We start from the raw sequence: 23,405 nt of genomic DNA, 5'->3' as shown, positions 1-23,405 counted from the left end.
ATGGTCATGCAGTTCCCTTACCTCTAGTTAAATTCCTTATTAAATGGACAAATGATGCTGCTGCATCTATCGTTTTGTACGGGTTTTGTTTGTAAGACCAGCTGATGTCATCCCACAGAGAATTAAAATGTCAAGATGATATTACTAAACGAGTTTATTATCCTATAGATTTATATTTCTAGAATTCGAAAAAAGAATATATATAATAAACTAATCATGATTCATACCTCTCAATCAAGAAGTGAGAGTCAGTAATTACTGTATCGAATCAGTAGTTTAAAAGTGTTCTCAATAATATCACGATATACAGTATTCAAATTTATAGTTCCAATATAGTTGATGGTATCCTATTGATGATGGACCTATAATCAGAATTATTAAATTGTAATTTTAAGCTATTCAATCCTATTTTATTTAAACTCGTATAAAATGTTATCATACTATTTTACAGTACCCTATATTGGTTTCTATTGTAAAAGCAACATGAGTTGTAAGTGTCATAAATAAGATCCCACATTACATTTTCAAGTAGCGAATGACATCTAGCCATATTCAAACTGAAATAGGATTTTAATAACAAAGAAATTGTTTTTTTCTGACATGTTCTATAGTATATTGTCAGAATAAGATTCAAAAGGAAAATACCTGGTGATTTACATAACTTACTCTTACCAGAAATTGCGCAGGTTAATGAAGTCAGCTGAAACCAGAATGTATCATTATTGTCACCTTAATATAATGGCTCCGGGACAATAAATAATGGATATAACAGATTCCTCCAATTTTCTTACATAGATAACTATTTTGTTACAGCAAAAGGTTCATAATGGAGACCAGAATCACATAATCACGGGATTTGAATCACCCACTCCATTTGTTTGCTTAAAATGTAAAAACGTTGGGGTGCATATGTCTTATGAACGGAGTCAGTTATGATCGCTCCTAAGCACCACCTCAAATGGATGCATCCTGATCTTTACATCTGCAGATAAACAGGTGAATTTATATCCTTATATTTTAAACAAAAATGAAAGATAAAATAATAGACTTCCTGCATATAATGCGCAATTAAATAGTAAATAGTATCATTAAATAATGTAGTCAAAAATGCATATACCAAAAACAAATTACAAGCGGAATGCAAATGCAGACAAATGACAGCTAACTGTGTAGGTCTATCATTAAATCTTGAGCCGTTTCCCTTTCAAAGTTCCAGTATTGCTGTTCTCATAGCATCCAGCGGTGTGGTTTCAGGTGAGAACCCGACTGCTAGAGGGCTGGCAGCACTGCTTGTGCCACCAACACAAGCAGCCTTTCAGAAGGGTCTCAGACCTGCCACTGCAGTGTCTGCGTGCTGTCTCTACTACCATGTCAACCTAGCATGTGAAGCCACTTCCCAGGCCCTAATCTTCCCTTTTATTACATGTGAGTCACCTCTAAGGTAGGCCCAAGGTACCCCTGTGGGCAGAGTGCAGTGTATGTGAAATGTAGGACATGCACTGATGTGTGTGACATGTGCTGATAGTGAAATAGTGTATTTCGTTTTTCACTATTGAAAGGCTATTTTTATCCGTAGGATAGAATGGGAGTTTATTTATAACCTGTTATGTTAGAAATGGGATTTCTGTTTGGCTAAGGCTTGCACCAAAGCGAGACAGAAACCACCACTCTAGTCAAGGCAAGGAAGCTACACGCTGAAGATAACCCCTGCTCACCCCCTTGGTAGCTTGGCACGAGCAGTCAGGCTTATCTCAGAGGCAATGTGTAAAGCGTTTGCACAACACACACACACAGTAGCAACAAACTAGGCACACCACACAAGAAACTCCACACAAGGTTATATAAAAAAAATAGCCTTTGTATTGTCATGAGCACATTAGAAACATAATCACACATTTACACTGTGCCAACTGACACTGGGCAATATTCACAGGGGATTATATACACATGACAGGGCCAATTGGCCACCGTTAGAACCATCAGAAAAGGTAAGTAAGTATAAAACACAACGAGTAATTACTGGTACAATAATGAACTAAGCATTATCATATTAGCATAAGGCACCATCCTAAACTAACATAGCATGACATTAGGTAATAAATTACATTAGCCCAAACCTCATTAGCCTAAACACATTACGCAATAGGCCTTACCAGCATACATACAGCATGCCTAAACATCTTAAACATAAACGCATTATGTCATAGACATCACCATAGTTACATTATGCAACACCACATTATGCCTAAACACTGGGCATCGGTCACATCACATTCCAGTAAAACAACCAGTCATGACTGGTAACATTGCAACTTGCTTGAACCTGTTAGGCAAACATAGTAGGCCTTAAAGCTGGGCATAAACACAGGGTGCATACACTCCTAGCAACAGACACATTACGCAATTTGGTAGAGCCTGGCGCTCTACTAATGTCACCACAATTGCACCCCCCAGGCCAACGGCCTTCTCAAAGGGGCTTGAATGCCCTATATCCCAAGATGTCAGGGCAGCTGCCAATGCAGCAGAAAAAAAAGGGCGCACAGGTACTGGCCTAAACGTTGCAGCTGCCCACTAAGTGCTGGGCAGCTGGGAGAATGAGCCCCTGCACCAGCGTGCCTCTGGGTTCCCCACTGGGACACTACCAAAACAACAGGCCCCAAATGAGCACCGACCATGTGCCCCGATCGGAACCACTGTGACTCCTGGACTGCCCACACACAACAATGACCCAAAAGGACTGAGCACGGGCACGGACGGTGCCTTCTGGAGTCCCCACGGGGACCCTACAAGCAAATGTGCCCCAAGTCCCACTCAGGGACCTTACTACAAACAAATGCGGCCAAAGTTACAGCTGCTCACTGCCAGGCGGGGCAGCTGAGAGTGTCCAAAAAGTGAAGCCCTCACTCACCGGGCTTCATGGATACTCCTGCGGCCCTCTGGGCATTGACTTCCTGCTCCTGGGCTTCTCTTCACCAGGTCCGGTGCAGCAACACGCGGGGGACACCGTTTACCACGGGAGCCCCGCTCACCGAGCAGACTCCTTCTTCCCCAGCTGCTGCCGCGGGAAAGGTGGAAATGGCACCCTAGTCACTTGGGCCGCGTCGGTGAATCTCGAGGAAGCTTCCTCACTTTGCCGGGCAACCGCTACTGCTGGGCCAATCCCAGCGCGGCGGGTGGTGATGTCAGCGGACTCCTGGGCCGGCAGCGGTGATCTCAGCAACCTCGGAATGCTTTCGCCGTCAATATGCGGGGTGGGCTCCCGCGACCCAAAGAAGCATAAATGCGGGGTGGGCACCCGCTCTGGAGGCACCGATGCGGGGTGGGCTCCTGCTCTGGTTTTTCAAGCCTCCAGCAATTTGAATTTGCTCCCGCGAAGCACACAATGCGGGGTGGACTCCTGCTCGATTCAACAACGCAGGGTAGGCACCCGCAATCCAGACGACATAAAGTGGGGTGGGCACCCACTATTATTAGCACAACCAGCGGGGTGGGCTCCTGCTCGGTTTCACAGCCAGGTGGGGGAATCCCCACGCTGGGACTCCGTCGAGTCAAAGAGCAGCTCAGCGCTGCAGTGCCCACATGCTCCCCTTCTATCAGTTAAAAGGCTGGACAAGTCACTCAGCACTAGAATAATCCAGCACTCACAAGGCACTAAGTCCAAGGCAATGTTCAGAAAAAGGTCAGGCGGCACAAGGTTGGGCTCAGGCAGGCCAGCACACAGGGCCCTCCAGCAGGGAGGCAGATTCTCATGGCAGTACCCCCTGGAGCCCAGCAGCATCAGCCCCCAGCGTCAGAACAAGCACAGGAACAACAACTTTCATGGGGTCACAGCCCCTACATTTATACCACTTTTCCTCTTTGCTCTGTAGAGCTCAGGTCTTGGGGAACCAGAAAAAACTGGTTCAAGGGGGAGTTGGAGCACTTTGTTTACAAAACTCCTCTTCCCCTTTGTCAGGGCGAGGCTCCTCATCAGACACACCACAGGGGGTGGAGGCAGCACTAAGGCAGGAACACTTCTATTCAGGGACAAGGGACTTCTCCTCCCACTACTGAAAATGTAGATGTCTCATTCAGCCTAGCGCTGACTCACCCTGCCCCTCCTGGAGCCACACACACTTCCCAGCCTCTGTCACTCACAAGCCAGACATGCAATCCACATCAGGCAGGCAGACACACAGCACACAGAAATGACAACTTCTAAAAGTGGCATTTCTAAAATAGTTATAATAAATCTGCGCACACCATTGCATAGCATGTATTATTACTATTTCAAACATACCAAACTTGACCAAGCTGCGCCTCTCATATCAGGGTTTACCACTGAATCCCTTATCAGGGAATCCCTAATGCACTCCTATGGGAGGGCAGCCCCACAGTAATGAGAAACCAAAAATCGCTGTTTGTCACTACCAGGACATGTTACACACTTAAGGTACATGTCCTATCTTTTACCTACAATGCATCCTGCCCATAGGGCTAGCTAGAGCCTACCTTAGGGGTGACGGACATTTAGTAAAATGGGGGGCACGGACATTGCACACACTTTAGGTGCCACATCACAGTGGCAGTCACACTGCGCTCACTGGCCCTGCAATGGCAGAGGCCTGAGATAGGTTTGCAAGGCTACTTTGGTGGGTGGCGCAATCAGCGCTGCAAGTCCACCAGTAGCATTTACCAGCCCTGGGTATATGAGATAGCCCTTTACAAGGGACTGACAGGTAAATTAAATAGGCCAAAACAGGTGTAGACCAATCTTACCATATTTAACACAGAGAGCACACGCTCTTTACACTGGACAGCAGTGCTAAACTGCTCAGAGTCCTAAAACCACCAACACCATGTCAGAAAAAAGGCTAGGAGAAAGGCAAATAGTTTAGGGATGACCCTGCAAAAAGGGCCAAGTACAACATCTTATAAGTACAACTTCCCATTGGGACAAGGTAGAAAGTTGAAGTTTAGTATGCCGGAACTTAGAATATAAAAATGCATCTTTTAGTTAAGATGATTTTTATATTGTTTGTTTCAAAATACCACTTTTATTTCTTGCTGAGACATCCTGTGTGGCCCTGCTGGTTTGTGGATTGGCTTTCTGGCTTTGGAGTGACAGGGACTGAAGATGTATATTCACTGTAGACAGCCCCTGGTGGGGTTGAGATGTGTCCTGCATTTCCTGGATGAGTCTGGGCTGGGCTGAATAGACCTGGGCTGCACTTAGAGTAGGGGGAGATTCCTTTCACCTGAATGGGCCTAGTCTGCCTTACACAATGTTGTCTCCACCTCCTGCCGGGAAGCTGGACCAGAGAGGACAGAACTGGTTTCGATAGGGAACAAAGGAAAACGCTGTATATATATTGGGTACCAGACCCCAGAACTTTAGAATACTTCTGTACTTAAGAGGAACTTCTGCCAAGGAGAAGAGCTGGGGAAACGAAAGGAGAAGTACTGCTCCATTGCTGTGAACTGTCTGGGATTGGAAATGCAGTGGCTGTTTCTTCCAAGAAGAGGATAAAGACTTTGCTGTGTGCTGTGTATCCTGCTTGAAGAAGAGCTCCAATGGATTAAAGTAGAGCTTGCCACCTGTTCTGAAGTCCCAGGGGCACAAAAACTTCCCCACCATCACCCCTGAACTTCCTTGCTGGGAGTTCTGACCAGCCAAGAAGTGCCTGTTCCTGTGTTGGGCCTCTGGAGGTTGTTCCTGCCGCTGTGAGCTGGGAAAAGAGAAGCAACTAAAGAAGCGTGACTCATCTGCACCCGTTTTCGACACATCTCCGCTGTGCCACTGAAGAAAGCAACGCAGCACTTGCCTGCGGCTGGAAAAATTGCCACACATCGAATCTTGTGCACCGATCTACTAAGTCCGTGATCACTACATCATTTCTGATGCAGGCACTGCTGTGCAAATGCAAGAACAAATGCATCGTGGGACCACGGCTGGAGAGATCAACACAGCGCCATTGCTGCCACATCGAGAACCGACACATCCCCGAATCCCCACGCATCGCACCAGAGTGCCGAATGTACAACAACACTGGTACCTGCAGTGTCACCTCCCCTGAAGTAAGGAACTGACGCATCACCTTTCCTGGGTGTAAGGAACTGATGCATCACCTTCCCAATGGCTATTTTTGTTTATGATTTGTCGCATCCATGGTACTTTGTGTAGAAAGTGTTGCTTCTATAGTTTGCTATGTACAGAACTGTTTTTAACTTTTCAAAAGTCATATCTTGATAACTGTATGTTGGATGTTTGTCTTTTTGGTCTTGTTTGGTTTAGATAAAGAATACTTATTTTTCTAAACTGGTGTGGTTTCTATTTGTAGTGTTTACTGTTTTCACTGTATTACTGTATGTGTGCACAAATGCTTTACACACTGCCTATGAGATAAGCCTGTCTGCTCATGCCAAGCTAACAAGGGGGTGAGCAGGGGCTATTTTAGAAGTCTATACCCTTACCCTGACTAGGAAGAAGGGTCCACAGTTGGACAAAGGTGCAAACCATTGCCAACTAGTCTGACTTGTAATTTCTATTGCTTCACAATAGTATTGATTGACACTTTTCTCATATGCAGAAAAATGTACACGACTGTACAAAGATGGCACCTTGACTCCCTTATTGACCTTTCTAACCATGTAGTGCATGCGCACTACCTGGCTGACCTTCTAATGTACATCTTAATATAATATAGCTTTTAATTCTAACGATATAGCATTAACTTTTTTATTTTTGGTCAATTTGTCATTTTCAATCAATTGTAAAAGCACGGACATATATCTCTCCTTCTATGCAAAAGATCCGGCCCGATTCTTTAAAGATGGTTAACTGACTGCTTTGGCCGTACAAAGATGGCCCATGTGATTTCTGATGACCATCTTGACGATGGATTGCATGCACAAAATCTGATCAATAATTGGAGCGATTATTAACTGCACAGTTTAATATAACATAGCCTTAATTCTAATAGCATAGTATTTACTTTTTTTCAGGTCATCTCTGTCAATTTATCATTTTCAGTTAATTATAAGAGCATGGACATGTATTTCCTCTTCTACACAGGAGGTCTGGCACGATCATTTAAAGATGGCACTCAGGATCGGCGGATGGCAGAAGATCGGTCACTTCAAGATGGCGCTCATGCTTGAGTAACTGATTGTTTTGATTGTGTAACATATGTGCACTGTATGACTGACTTCCAATGTTATAATGCTGATATATTACAATTTTCTTCTTTCCACTTTTGTGGAGGCTGACTTCACTATTCCTATTGGGATATTAGGAACAGTAGTATTCACTGAGCTACATTGCAGGGATGTACCACACTTGAAATCTCTTCAAAGATGGTGCCCATGTCACATCATCTTTTGTGCCCTTTCTCACGCACCTTTTGGGTGTGTGGTTCTTAGCGGGATAATTAAGCTCCACAATCGCATTGCTCAGGTTCTCATTTGAAACCACACCATGGGATGCTATGAAACAGAAATACCGGAACTTTGAACGTAAAATGGCTCGAGTTTTAATGATAGACCCACGCAGTTAGCTATCATTTGTCTGCATTTGCGTTCCGCTTGTAATTTGTTTTTGGTATGTGCATTTTTGATAACATTATTTAACAATACTATTTACTATTTAATTGCGTATTACATGAAGGAAGTCTGTTAATTTAGCTGCCATTTTTTGTTTAAAATATAAGGGTATTAATTCACCCGTTTGTCTGCACTTGTAAAGATTAGGATGCATCTATTTAAAATGGTGTTTAGGAGCGACCAATAACTTACTCCGTTCATGCGCCCCAACATGATTACATTTTAAGCAAACAAATGGAGTGAGAGATTCAAATCCTGTGATTATGTGATTCTGGTCTCCATTGTGAACCTTTTGCGGTAACAAAAGAAGTATGTAAGGACGAATCTATTAAATCTATTATTGATTGTCCCAGAGCCATTATATTAAGGTGACATTAATAATACATTCTGTTTTCACCTGACTTCATTAACCTACAATTTTTGGTAACAGTAAGTTATGCAAATCAGCAGGTCTTTTCCTTTTGATTCTTATTCTGACAATATACTATAGATCGCGTCAGAAAAAAAATCATTTCTTTGTTATTAAAACCCTTTTTCAGTTTGAATATGGCTAGATGTCATTTGCTACTTGAAAATGTAATGTGGGATCTTATCTATGACCCTTATAACTCCCTAAAATAATGCCTTTAAAATCGAAACCAATAGAGGATACTGTAAAAATAGTATGATAGCATTTTATACGAGTTTTATTAAAAATAGTTTTAATTAAAATAAGATCAAATAGCTTAAAATGCCAATTTAATAATTCTGACCATAGGTCCAACATCAATAGGACACCATCAACTATACTGGAACTAGACATTTGAAACTGGATATTGCGATATTATTGAGAAGACTTTTGAACTGCTGATTCAATACAGTTATTATTGAGTCTCACTTCTTTATTTAGAGGTATGAATCATGATTGGTTTGATATATATACTCTTTTTTCTAATTAAAAACAATAGGATAGTACAATGTGACTTGTTTAGTAATATCATCTCAACATTTTAATTATCTCTAGGATGACATCAGCTCGTTTTACAAACAAAATACATCCAAATTATAGATGTGGCAGCATAATTTGTCTATTTAAGAAGGAATTCAACTAGAGGTAAGGGAACTACATGACAACGCTGGGAGTGTTTAGCTCCATCTTTATAGACATTAGGATGTACTATTAAAAGAGTTTGAAATAATTGTTATGAACCATAGCACTACTGATGGTAAACGTAAATGGAGTTTTATTACATGTGTTTTTCAATAAAATCTAAAGAATACAGTTGTACACTGAATTTTGTTTTATATATTAAAATGTATTTATGCCTAATTGCATAAAAGCTGAGTTCAGCATAATTGGCATTATGTAAATTGAGCTTTTTTAAATGATTATGTATATTTAATATCATCAGATCAAATAATGTAAACTAAGATTTGCTTAGGAATTGTCTTGTGGAATGTATACGTTATGTGTCTAATGTGATATTATCTTTTGGATTATTGTTTTGTATATACTGTAAATAAAGTATTGTATTTATGTGTATTTTTTTAGGCCAGAAGAAGTCCACGAGAACGAAGCACGTTGGCTATGGTTTTAAATGGATTACCAAAACAAGAAAATTAATAAAGAATTCTCAACCTAATATGTCTAATGGATGTCATGTACTGTAAAGTGCATGTATGATGTGTGCCGACTATTTTAAGAAGTGTTTCTGAACTCCTTCTTAACATTAGAGACATGATTTGCATATTTTAGGGTGCTGAACCATTGTAGATTCTTTGAAAGTATGTAAGGGGCTGGACACACCCACACAGCCCCCAGGCCATCTTGTCTCTGGTAGGTCAAATTCTCATAACACCCGAGGCCTTTGTCTCAGTTCTGGGAGCCAATTCACACCTAATCAAAGAGCCATTCAAGTCCAGGGTGAAAGGTTTAAGCCATGCTAAAGGTAACCTTTTTAAAGTACCTTTCGTAAAATATGTGTTACAAATCTGACATTACCAATTAATTGGATTTGTAATAAATATTTTAAAAAGTCTAAGAATTATCCCTTAGTCTGTTTTCTAAACAGAGATGACATTATTAACTTTAATACAATATCCCAATGTTTTCCTATGGAACAACTAACCCTGATACAGGGAAAATAGCTTTTAGGGCATTGTCACTGTAAGGACATGTTTACAATTTAACTATTTCATCTCCTACTTTTAAATATCATGCACCCTGCATGTCGGACTTTTAAGGCCTATTTAGTGGTGACTTATTAATACTTTGAAGGAGGGGGGGTTTGGCCAATTTGATTGGTTCAATTTGCATTTTAAACCTGCACGGCTAGGTCACTGGTGATAGACCTGCAGTCATGTTTTGCATCATCACTTTAGTGGTGGTACACTAAGTACTGCAATCTAATAATGCCATTTAGCTTCCAGGCACTGGGTACTTTGTACTATGTACTAGGGATTTATAGTCAGTTAGGAATATTTCAACATGTTTTAGGGGTCCAAGCACATGCACTTGGACCTGGTTAGCAGAGTCCCGGTGCAGCGAGTCAAAAACCCAGCAGCATTTGTCCAAACAAATAGGGGTTATCAGGCAAAAAGAGGCATTTTACTATAGCATTCAATGTGGATATTGATAGAAAAGAAGCAAATTGACAAACAAAATAACCCTAAACAATGTTCCAAAGTATCAAAGTAAGTTTCAAAGGATATTTCTAAAGTGCAACATGACTTAAAATAAGTCCCCCGACCAAAAATCTAGATGCTGTGTCTGAACTGCTGATCTGAGTTAAAGGCATGATCTCCAGCCCATCCTTCGGTTCCCACATGAGGACAACTTGGTTCTCCATCTCCATCAAAGGGATTAATGAATCTGGATACCTTCTGAGGTTCAGGACACAGTTAGCTAAGTTTAGCGGCAGAGGGGAAAGGCACTTTGAGAGACACAGGTGGGGAGGGATGGCTATCTGGATGAGACAAAATGGCTACAGTCAAGAAGGACAAGAGGAATTATAGCTCTCTTTTCAAGTCAGACTACCTGTGTTGGTGGGTATTCACCTCCAACATCACCTCTTGAAGGGTCTTTAGAGTGCCTGATCACCAGAAATCAACTGCCTAATGGCCTTCCAATAGCCAACCATTACAAAACACTAAGGGGATGTGGCGAGATTACATTTGAGGGCTCCAGTGTGCCAAGGGCAAATGTAACCCTCAGTCATGGATCTTGAGAGGGGGCACTAGTAGGAGAAAGAGGGATTCTAGGGTGTGTAGCGAGAGACGCCGGTATTGTGGGAGCCTCTTCAGTGGTAGCTTTAAGCCCTGATGACTAAGAGGCCAGCGTTTTGGACACCACATATGTTTATTTTTAAGGGTGAGGAAGAACTTTGGCATCAGACTCCTCCTGGCATGTACCCAACTCAACCACGGCATAGGTGATCTCCACATCCTCTTCAATTGGGATGTATTCATTCTACAGGAACATGCACACTCTGTGCTGATGCCTTCTCCTTTGAAGCTGTGGGGTTCTCTTGTATCAGCTGAGAGGCCCATGTGCCTACTCTCCTTTGCCATTGGTCCCTTTCTTCCCCAGTACCAACTTGGCTGGTAGATGAAAAAGAAAGGTAGAACAGTTAATAAAAGTCATATAAGTTGCATAGAAGGTGGTGATTACTTATAATCGAACATTGCATGTACTTGCATTGGGTATATAATGTTCTTCAAGAGACGATAAGAGTTGTCTTTCACACTTTCAATTATCTGTGTCTGACGCGATAGCATTAAACAAGGATACAGATATTTATATGGAATTATCAATAGAAAGTTACTAAATACGAATAAAAGTCTATGTGACTAAGGTGATCGGAACATTCTTCATAAACCAACAAATGATTTATTACTACCAAGTTCCTGGGTGCCAGCATACGATACAATGGCATTTGGTACATTTTAGAAAATAGTTTAATCCAAACAATAGTTCTATGGATGACATATTCCAAACCACACATTTTAGAAGACGACAAGTAATACAGACTACATGGACATATTAGTACATAAGAAACATAAGTACTAAAAATTCTCTATCCACAGTTATAATAATACATGATCCATATGGTAAGACTTAATTCCTTTCTGCTTATAGTGAGCCTTCAGCTGAGCCAAGCTGTTTCTAGGGCCCTAATGTGTGGAGGGAAGAAGGTGGTGTACAGCAAATGGGTCTGAGAGGATACATCCAGCACATCCTGTACTTTTAGCCATGCACACCACAGAACATCCTGCCAGTGCTTTGGTACTCCCTGGATCTATGTGTATCTGAACATCCACTACACTGCAAAGCTTGACAATCTCTGTTATATGGTTCCTAATAAATTAGAAGGACTGTATATTAGGCCAACACAACTTCACAATATAGAGACTGAGGGGCATATTATCAAGGGAAACATTGCCGCTTTTTTGGCACATTGCGCCGAACAAGCGGCGATTTTTTTATCACCCTATTCACAAGGTCACGCTAACAAGCGTTAGCGTGTGTTTCCTTGCGACTCTGCATGTCAGCGATCAGTATCGCTAATGACATGCAAAGTAGCCGTTCCTGAGCACAACAACATGGGAATCCTCGCTAACACGGTTTCGCGATATTTACAAGCCATGCAGCAGACCCGCAAAGCAATAAAAATAACCGCGCTAACAGCGGTTGTCGCAGGAATGTAACACCTGCTTGTAAATTGACTTAGGCATACTGATAATGGGAGGTGGATTGCCAGGTTAGGTCCACACTCCCCTATCAGCAAGCTTCTCCTTAGCGCTGTGAAATCATCGCTGGATTTCACGAGCCATTCCTGATAATCTGCCTCTATTCCTGGAATTACATTGCCTGTTAGCAAAACGTTGATAATACGTCGGTAACACGGCGATGTAATCCAGCGATAAAGTAAATTGCGCTAAGCGCGATTTGCGATAATTATTGCATCTCCTTGATAATATGCCACTGAGTCTACTCATATCATCAGTAAATGTTGGTTTTTGGCTACCTAACAGTACCTCATCTAAACCCCTAACCTTTCAGAGTTATAGATGTTTTTGGTAACCTTAAACATGACCACTCTGATTCCCAAGGAATTAGTGGAAACAGATCTAACCCTTTCGTTTGTCACTTTTTCATGCACAAGGTGTCACAAAGAAAAGGTGAAAGAATACATTTTTAATGCACGTGGGGCCCTCAACATAAACTAAAAGGCAATTCAATGGCAAGATCTGCCGCAGCTATACTTGGCTTTGCCAAACGGCTGGGTACTCGCCCCCTGGAGGCCATTTTGAAAGTTTATAAAGCTAAATCTTTGGCAATAGCCACCTATGGCTCTGCCATATGGGGCTATTCTAATAATGTCACCATACAGAGGGTGGAAAACAAGTTTTTAAGATCTTTGCTGTCTGTTCCCCAGTCCATACCCACTTTTAAAACACATTCAGAATTGGGTTTGGGGTTTGTTGTTGACTTAATCAAAATGGCACCTGTTATATGTTGGTTAAAAACCTGGATTAACCAAGACATTCTTTTAACCCATTTAATACTTAAGGACTGCCTCGCCTTGGATAGAGCCCACACAATTCCATGGCTAGTATATGTTAAAAAGATGTTGAGCATAGTGGGTCGACCAGAGCTATTTGATTCCCCTGACCGTATCAATAAGAAGGACATCATGTGGATTAAGACCGCACTATTGACAAGATTAATGGCCGAGAGGGAGGACATTGAATTAAACAAGCCGGTAGTGAGAAGGAACTATGGGTTAATCACCGTTCCTGGCCTTGAACCCTACCTGGCATTTGTAACCAGCCCACTTCACAGGTCTCTCCTGATTAAATTCCGCTTAAATTTGATACATTATGTGCTAGGTTTTTATCCCACATGGGCTACCCCTGATAATGCTTCCCCATGTGACTGTGATAATTTTTCTTGTCAAGACACACTACATTTTATTATGTTTTGTGAGCATTTTGCACAGATTAGGACAAAATACCTGTTACCTCTACTTAAAGGGGCTGGCTATGTTCAGGTTCGGCCAGCGCTTCTGTTCTTGCAACTCCTGCCTAACATTACTATTGCTTTTCATGTAGCAAACTTTTTAGTTGCAGCTGTTCGCATCAGTAAGAAGCGTGCTAGAGAGCGGCCTACTTTTAACATAATTGATGCGGTTGTGACGGACGGTGGCCCGTAGTTATGGAGTATTCCATCCCTGTTAGTCTTTTAGATGGAAATTTTATCTTTACACCTTATTTATTCTTTTTAACTTAGAATAGAACCTATGAAATATGTTCTCTTCACATTTTTAAATTTTGATTATTTTTTCCATTATCAGATTTGTAATTGATGTATCTTTACCCTGTATTTTATGTATTGTGATTTCATGTCTGTTTTGTCTCTTTTTATGATCTTTTATTGATCGAATAAAAGTAATTGACTGACTGACTGACTGAAACGATCTAATCCTTGTAAATAAAACATGAGCTGTGATTTTTAAGCAGATGAAACACATCATTGTTATAAGCATTATTAGAATGGTGAACAACACAAACAATTCAACCATATTAATTGTTCCTAATGTTACTCCTATCTCTAAATAATACCTCCACACTGTGAGAATGTATCAGGCATACCCTTCTGCCAGACCTGTTGGAAAGATCTAATCCCATATACTGCTATAATGTGTCCAGAAACCAGCGCCAATGCATTAACAAATGCACCCTGTCTTGTTGCAGGGATACTGCTCAGGAACAGAACTATGCTTGGGACCATAGAACATCAGGTAGATAGGGACTGAGTCACCATGTCACCCTAGTCCCACTAGCTATAGTGTCTCACTTGCCCTCCTGACCATATACAGAGAGACAAGTGAATCAACACCCCAGAACACAACACTACTGTCACTCTCAGGGATCGCGTAAACAGGACACTCCCTTTCACTCATACACACATACTCATCCACAACAAGATATGACAGAGACACGAAGGACGTTTGAAATATTTATTTACACTATTGTGCTCTAGAATGCCGTATATGTGCCACAATCAGAAAACAACTGCCTTGCAAAAATACCATCTGCATAGTCCGTAAACCGTATATTATGAAAAGCTCTGTCATATTAGAAGACATATTAGCCTAACGCCCTCCTCGTCTACAGAAGAAAACTGATTATTCAGCAAAGATCTCTGGGAATAGTAGCAGCCCGTACCTTAGCAAGCACAGATGGACACTCTACATCTAAGGTACAGCCATGATCTTTCCTCAGGAAATATTTCTCTACCTCTGTGTGTGACATTGCTGTTTATACTTATATGACAAGCTTTGCATGTTCATAAACAAGAAATGCATTTCTGTGTTGTGTCTAGGCGCAAGTGCCTGACCAGAATAAAATAACAAGGGACATTGTTGGTTGACCTTGTATGTTGTTCAGACTAAATCCCAGGTAAGAACAGAATGAGAAAACAAATGCAGGGTCTGTGTGAAAATATATTGTGACACAAAAGCAAATTTGATTATTTAGTAACGTGTGCAAAGCTAATGTGGCTTGTGTTGTGAACAGTCAGGCTAACATAGGGAAACTGCAATGGGGCAGGTAACAAATAAATGATAGTCTGAGTGTGTAGGCCAGCACACTTCTCTTGCACAGTTGTCTTCCTTCTCAGGATGAAGGTACGGGTCCGCAGAGCTTCATCTCAGTCACAGCTCACAGCAGGTTCCATGAAAAGTTTGTCGTAAAGTGCCTGTCACTGAATTCAGCATGGAAGCTGATTAAATAATAACATACTATTCTTATCGTACTGTCCCAGAGGTGCAGAACAGAGTCTTTAATTAGTATCTCCTGCGAGCACAAACATTTAACAAGGGCATTGTGTTCTAATATGTGTGGATGGACCTAATTGTGCAGGTACAGAGTGACAATATCTATGAAGAATAAATGCATTCATGGCACTTCCTTGTATTAGGGGACAACATGTGCAAACCACAATCAGAAAAATATGTCGAGTTAAAAAGAAAACCTAAAAGGAGCCTAAATGTAAGCTCTACAATAGCTCTCAACATGTCTTGAAACATTTCAATCTACACTTCATTTGCTTTCACAGAACATTTTTTATATTTGAAATAAAAAATTGCATAAATGAAGATGTGTGCACTTCTTATATGCAATATGTGCAATTTTCCACACATTACATCTGGAGTGTTCTGATCTAAAATGAGATTGAAAGTGTGGATGAATTATGTATGTAGATCCATAATTGATTGTGCTGATGAATATGTGAGTATACTATGTGCAAATTCATAATCATTTATAAAATTAAGCTTGGTTGTGACATCATGGTGGGGTAACTGTGGTGTCTCATGATGGTTTATGCAGACTGTGTCGCAGCCTACATTCATAACTGACTTGACACTGTCCAACTGCTATGATGCAGCAAACAAACTAGCGGATCTGGTGAAATATGAGGCCACAAGTCAGTCAGCCACCCATTGACCTTGACCACTGTTCTGTGACACATCCCAGGAACCTGCATAAGGCCCTATGTCAGAAGTAAACATCTACATATAGAACCCATTGCATGGCGATGTTGTTCAACACGCAAAAATAATACAGTGATCTTGTAAAGCATTTCTGGGGCACTTTCCCTCTACTATCAAGATATCTAAAGCACAACTTTACTATACTGCAGATGTGTACCCTCTGTATTTGGTGATTGAAGGTGATTGGATGTCAGAAGGGGGTGAGAAGATGGAGAGAGAAGGCATATAGATACCCGGCAAAAATAGTTGTTATAATGTGGTTTCTTTGAAAATACAGCAGGGATTCCATATATCCACACAATTAATGTTACTCTCACAGGTTTTATATTGTGATGAGGTGAAGTTATGTGTGACTATGTTCATGATGCTACAGGTAAGTAAACCTATTTAGTCACGTCATTGAAATCCCCAGCAACCAATTGACTTGTACGATTGGACTGCCAGAAAAAGGAGTTGCCATTTGTGCACCCAAGAAAAACAGTGTACACATCTGTCAAGCTGCCCTTTGTAATGCTGAGAGCTTGAACACATTGATGTGGTGCCTGAGATGACTGTTACTGAAATGGGGTTCTCAATGGGGGTGCAGCTGAGGTGCAATCAATGCCTCTTGAGAGAAGCAGACAATGCAATACAATTCTTGCCAAACATTGATTTTCCATCAGTAACTGTGACATGGCATTAAACTAATTGATTTGACAGGTGTGCATGGTTGGACTTGGCTATAGGGTAATCAGTAAGTTCCTGATGGGCTGAGTTGAAAGATCAGTGTGTGGGCTGTTTTTTGTCTGGTTTTGGGCCTGTTTTATGGTCTTACTGTTAATTTACATGATTTTAAAACATTGCCTGCAGAAAGCACAAATCCATGCCGCCTTCCATACCTTACAAAACACTTATTGATGCAGTATCTTTACAAGTTCAAAACTGCCCGATGTGCAAACATGGACCACTTTTTTAGCTATCTCATTCATTAATGAAGGCTACTTTTATATTGGTGCCTGGGTGCAGTGACCCTCTGTAAAAACAAAATGGCCAGTAAGTGGAGTGCAGCTAGAATTTTGAAAAAAAAAAGGTTGCCCTGTGACTGGGCCATAGGCGCAGTGAGCACCTGCTCCCAGTTTGCTTCCATGTCATATATAACCACTAAAGATAATTGGTACCTAGCATTTAATGAATCCCTGAACAGACTAAAGATGTTGATACTCTGCCTGCATAATCTCCATCTCCTTTTCAAGTTGTTGTTCCTCAGAAAGAGAGTAAGGAGACAAAGATGTTCACTGACATATTGAAAATGTGTTTTGGCCGCAGCTTGCTTTCTTATGTTAGCAAACTGTGTGTGAATGAATGACTAATAGTGTACTTGGTATTCTATGCTGAGTGTGAGGGAATAATGAATATTGAATACCTCACTAGCATGCATTATGAGGTGTTTAATCTGAATAATGCATTGAAGCTGAGTTCACAGATTGTAGTTATGTTTACTGTTACGTGTCTCTATTTCAAATTTTTAATCAAAAACATGCATACAGCCTCACACATATGTAAATGCAAAATGTATAGCGTTTTCCTTTTCTCTATTTTTCCATATGTGCTGCTATTTTTATTTTCTGCCTGAGTTGATTCATATGGAATTTCCATGTAGTACCAGTGAATGGCCATGCAGTGTGTGACTTGCAGCAATGCTTGGCTTAATTAGATTTGAGCCTGTTTGTGCTGTATTATGACTGAAGTAGATCTGAGAGTAAATTTGGTGTATAGAAAATAGCTTACTCTTTTGTAGTTGCTTTTATTTATTTGCATCAGCCTTTCAACCCCACTACACCCTTCTATTCCCTGGGTGTCACACCACGCAAAGAACAGTTTACCATTATTAATGTTATTCCTAATCTTCTTCATTGTATTATTATTATTATTATTATTATTATTATTATCCTTTGTCTTCTTATTATCATTAATAAAAATATAACTACGCCACTTATTTATTTAGTTGTTGTGAGTTTAACAAAGCTCTTCCTGTCTCCTATCAGTTACTTCAGAGCATTGGAATAATTGATACTATTGAGTACATTGAGCAACAGGAGACAAGAGAAGTTTTACTGCAACCTTTGAACAACAAGGCAAGAATGAATCTTACATATTTAACAGTTTCCTGACTCATTGGTAGTTAGATTCAGATCTTAGGAAGGAATTCAGGGTGTTGCACATTTTGCTCCCTCTATTACTAAGGATCTGCCTACATATTTTGACTTCTTGAATTGTTATATTTCATATCGGTACCCTAATATAGGTTCAGGGAACATCGTACACTTTCCCTACATGAGCTCCCGTTATTTCATATGAATGAGCCTTATAAGGACATAGCTCCAAATAGGGGCAGAATGCCTTATAGGGACATCACGCCTTATAAGGACTGTAGCCTTTTATGGACTAAACCTTTCACCTAGTTCCATGCCGAGGGTGGGTTTTACCCAATCTATATTGCTAAGACGTCATCCTTAGCACATATGAATAATTGATGAGTACACTCTCCAGGAGGCATACTTCACCTCTCCCATCGACGCACAAGGTTTAATCCCCAACGTCATCCTCATACTGAACAATAGCTAACACACGTACATAAACTGTATAAATACAGCACCTCATGCTATCAGAAGGCAGGAGGGAACCGAAACTTCAAGACCGACACACTGTCCAAAGACGCTGCTGCTCCGGCATGCCATCGCTCCAGCTGACAGTGGTATGACGATCCACTGCGGGGTTTCCAGCTCAAGTCAAGGACGAAGTTCCACACTCTCACTATTCAGGTATGGGGTTTCGACCCAATCCTAGTGGGATTCTTGGCTCATAGGCTCTTAGTCTTAGGCTCTGTAGAACCTACTCACATGCTAGGTACACTTAGGTACATCTAGTTAGGCATCTTAGGAGTACGCACAATTTTTATAAATGCATTTCATATTCATGTATATGTTCGTGACTATTGCAAAATGGTAGAACAATACTATTCCTTTTTATTCACTGTACTGCTGGCCTCTACTACGGTGTTACAGTTGTAGCAGCGCACTTATTCTACATGAGAAGAACTATGGTGCAATAAATTCTTATTGTAAAAACGCTCAACTGTATCTTTCTGAGAGCAAAACAAGCAAGCACGAGTGACTGGGTGAAAAGTAGTATATTGTTTCCACAAGTCTGAGGTTATTGTGATCTGAGGTTGCCAAAAACGTATCTCTCTGATAGCAGGAGATTCTAGTGCCACTGCAAGCTAGCTAATGCAAACTATAGGCTAACATATGCGGCGGGGTGCACTATTAGGAATACAATACAGAATGTTCATTGATTGATTGCATTGGCAGAGGTAGGGCTCATGTTTCCTGTAAGGGTGTAGTATGGGGTCAGTTTCAGGGGATATTCCAAACCCTTGTGCTAGTGTGCTTTGTGGAGAGTGAATAGATCCTCGGATTTTATCTAGGGGTGGGAGAAACTCGTTGAATTCACTTTGCGGAATCCCACGAAGTTACACAAAAACTCTGCGATATTACGTGGAGTTCCGTGAATGGGCAGAATCAGGCAAGTCAAGCTGTTCATGCTGATGTTTAGCGAGAGTTTGTTCCGTGCTGGAAAATCAGCACAAACTGCACCACGAGGTGCGCCAGAGGGTGCTGCTTCTAAAGTTTATTTTGCTGCTGCTCAAGCAGATTTTCTACTCAAGGGGTAGCTTCCTGATCGCAAATGGTTTTGACAGTATGTGACTCCCCGCATTGAGGAGATCTCACCGGGTGCCCTCCGAACACCAAACATCACGCTTGGGGATGCCAAATCTTGCTTGCGCTCGCCAACTTACTGTTCGTGAGCTGCATATGAGAAAGAAATCCACCATGATGCGGTTGGCTAAATTTGACCAGAATGCGGAATGACCATAACTCTGCCAACTCCACCAGTAGAACAGAATATATCGACCACCCATAATTTTATCCCCATTTCTACTGGACCCCAAAGATAACCTTCAAGTTGAGTGTGATTGCATTAATGTAGGCATAGTACTGTTTTTCTCCATGGTTCTGAAGACTTTGCAGGGTGGTCATGAGTTCTTGGGGCAGGTCCACATAGACGCTGTTGCAGTAATCCAGGCAAGACATGACAAATGCTCCCAGCAACTCCACCTCATGATCATTTTGAAGAAGTGAGAGAGCTAGAGGTTAATGAAGTTCTTTCGGGGAGAAGCCTTTAATTACTGCCTTGACTTAAGCATGTCCCAGACGCTTAGGTAACTTGAAGGGTAGGGCATCAATTTGTTGACCTCCATTCTAAGGATCCTTGTTTGGTCTTTGTTTCAAGCATACAATGTTCTTTTTTATCCAGTGGAGCATGTGATTCATGCTTGCAGCAATATTAATGGTGTTACCTAGGTGACTGTCTGACTAGAAGTGAATCTGAGCATCACTTGCAGGCATATGGAATTTGACTTGATATTGGCCAAGCAGCTGGGTCAGCAAAGAAAGATAATTTTGAAAAGCAGATTCAAATAATGCTTCCAACTGCTCGGGATATTGACCAGTACTGTGTGGCTGGCAGTATAATGGGAAACAAAGAGGTTGAGGAGTATAAGGGCTGGTTTCTTGTCTTCATCAGTGTAGAGTAGGAGTTCCTCCCTTATATTGAAGTTTATGCATCACATCATTTAGTTTGACATACTTTTAGAGTTGCCTTATCATGTCTCTTTCCATACTTTTTCTGGGAAATAAGAGGTTGGAAATTTGGTGGTCATTTTCTTTAAGAGAGAGGTTATGATGGCGTGATTCCTGAGTCTTGGTACATATAACAAGAAAGGAGACATTTATGTTGGTTAATTCTATTAGCAGTGAAAGATGGAATTGTTTGAAAGGGATTGAGTGAGAAACCACAATCTTGGTAGTCTTATAAGTTATGTGCTCTCCAAGGGTTTGAATGAGGAGAAGGCACACTGAATCATTGGTAGGGAGAAGGATCGGAAAAGAGATAGATCTGGAATATAAGTAATTCAAATCTGGCAATTCTAAAGTTAGAGGTTTTAAGTGGGTCTTCACAATGGTGTTGAGATACTCAAGGTTTACCTTTTAGGGCATCGGTGAATGGTGACATAAGCCTTTCTAGGTCCATTAATTCCTCCATGATATCCCCTATGTTGCATTTGTTTTTTATGTTTTGACTCCTTCAGACTTGGGCTTACACCATTGATGTCTCAATAAAGTGGGAGTTTGATTCTGAAAAAACAAAAACTAATGTCCCCCACACTCTGGGACCTTTCTCCTATGGTTCGGGGATTATTATTGTTTTTCTATTTGCAATCTCTAATTCCAGGTTTTAGCTTGTGATCTTACTCCATTGGGCCATCAAAGTACATTTCCCAACAGCAGAGTCAGCATGAGCATAGGTATCAGAAAATCGCTGGTCCTCCCAACTTTTACTTGGCAGGGTACTCCGTCGTGTTTGTGGTGGAGTACCTTGTTCACCAAGTTCTGAATCAGGCCCAAAATATAAAAAAATAAAAGGTGAAGACTAGCTTTCTTCAGAGAATATACCAATGTCTTCTACAGAATAAAAAAACCCTTCAACAATAAGGAAAACCACATGATTAATTATATAACTATAAACACCAAGAAAAGGTATAATCTTCCAACAAAAGGTATACTGAGAATCACAAATTAAATGAGGTCTTACATGTAGGCTGATAAAGTAACAGGGCACTGTATACAAATTGGGTAAATTACAAAGCAAGTGGCCGTAACAAAAGAAGAACAGACACATGTGAGCTGCAGGAGATTCTGATCCTTACGATTATGTAAGGAGATCTCTTTGTGTGGAGTGCTCTATAAATGATGCAACAGAAATTGAATGTAATATGAGCTGAGACAGGGAGCAAATGGTGTTCTCCAAGATTGTGGGTGATTATATCAAAGTTCCTGTATCCTGATTTTGTATGGTGTAAGCTAGGCATTCCATATGAATGAGTTGTGATTCCAGCATACCTAGAGAGAAAGTCTCTACCTCCATTTAGTTCTGAGAGGTCCATAACATGCATGGTATGTCTCAAATGTGCTTGTGGAAGAAAATAAGTGATGATAGTTGATGATATGTGGCTTCTGTTTTCCGAGAAGTCTGAGTCTTGAAGCTGAGGGGGTGTCAACATGGGAGACAAGCAACTTGTCACTGGTGATCAGTTGCAGAGCAAAATCATCTAAATGTATTTATGAGAGACAGTATTGAATTTTGTTATTGTTTAATTTGATGTGGGCAATTCAGTTATCATTGTAATGAGTTTCAAGTAAGCTTGAGGGCTCTGAGAATAAAAGGCAGCATGTCAGTTCTTCAAATGGGCCACCTTGCATTAAGAAGACATTTTATATTAGAGTTGTGTCCAATTTGCATCTTAATGTTTATCGATTTTAATTTCAGGCAGAAGAGCTCAAAAGAACTCCATGAAGAAGGTGAACACGATAGTAGAGAGGAGTGAGCAGTGCTGTAGTCTGCGGTCACTTGATGGGCTTTGATGGAGGCGCCTAACATAACAAGCTTAGCTTTGTTCATTAGGCATGGACTTGACCACTGCGGCAGTCTCCATCAAACATACAGCAAGTCATGGACTTGCCAATCAATTGCAGTAGACCAACTAAGGAAGAAATATGACAAGGCATCAGACATCCGAGAAATGGGAAGGCGGCAGGACTTGACAACATTCCTGCGGCGGCACTGCAGTCAGACCTTGAAACATAGTAGACATGCTCTACCCCATGTTTGGAAGGATCTGGGAAGAGGAATAGATGCCATCAGAATGGAAAGAGGGATATTTCATCAAAATCCCCAAGAAAGTTGACCTGATTACCTGCGTAAACAACAGAAAAATCACTCTTCCGTCAACCAAAGGCAAAATGTTCAACAGAGTAATCCTGAACAGAATAAAGGAATAAGTTGATGCTTAGTCGTGCGACCAGCAAGCTGGCTTCAGCAAAGATAGATTCTGCACAGTTTGCACATCATAACTAAGCAGTCAATTGAATGCAACTCTCCCCCTATGTCAACCTCGTCCTCTATGAGAAGGCATTCAACAGTGTGGAAAAACAGGCCCTTTAGAAACTCCTCGGCCACAATTGTGTGCCAGATAAACTTGTAAGAATGATCAGCAACTCTTACGAGGGAATGGCCTGCCCATGGAAGCCTACCAAGTGAGGACCAGAGTCTGCCAGTGTTGTTTGCGCTCATCTTTTCTCTTCCTGCTGGCCAAAGACTGAATCATGAAGACATCCAAAGGAGGGA

At 41.1% G+C, this 23,405-nt stretch overlaps 1 long non-coding RNA gene across 1 annotated transcript in view; it reads left to right on the top strand.

Annotated features, from left to right (window-relative positions):
• The window catches only part of LOC146816504 (uncharacterized), a 34,702-nt gene extending 25,557 nt beyond the window's left edge, over positions 1–9,145 (top strand). Inside the window, exons 2-3 of the long non-coding RNA XR_014962455.1 lie at positions 8,585–8,674; positions 9,113–9,145. This is a non-coding gene — a long non-coding RNA (uncharacterized LOC146816504). The remainder of the gene's footprint in view (positions 1–8,584; positions 8,675–9,112) is intronic.
• Positions 9,146–23,405: the final 14,260 nt, after the last annotated feature.

This window comes from Triturus cristatus, chromosome 6 (genome assembly GCF_964204655.1).
Source record: "Triturus cristatus chromosome 6, aTriCri1.1, whole genome shotgun sequence".
NCBI lineage: Eukaryota > Metazoa > Chordata > Amphibia > Caudata > Salamandridae > Triturus > Triturus cristatus.
The sequence above is the reverse complement of the archived record's forward strand: the minus strand, read 5'-3'. Positions and strand labels throughout refer to the sequence as shown.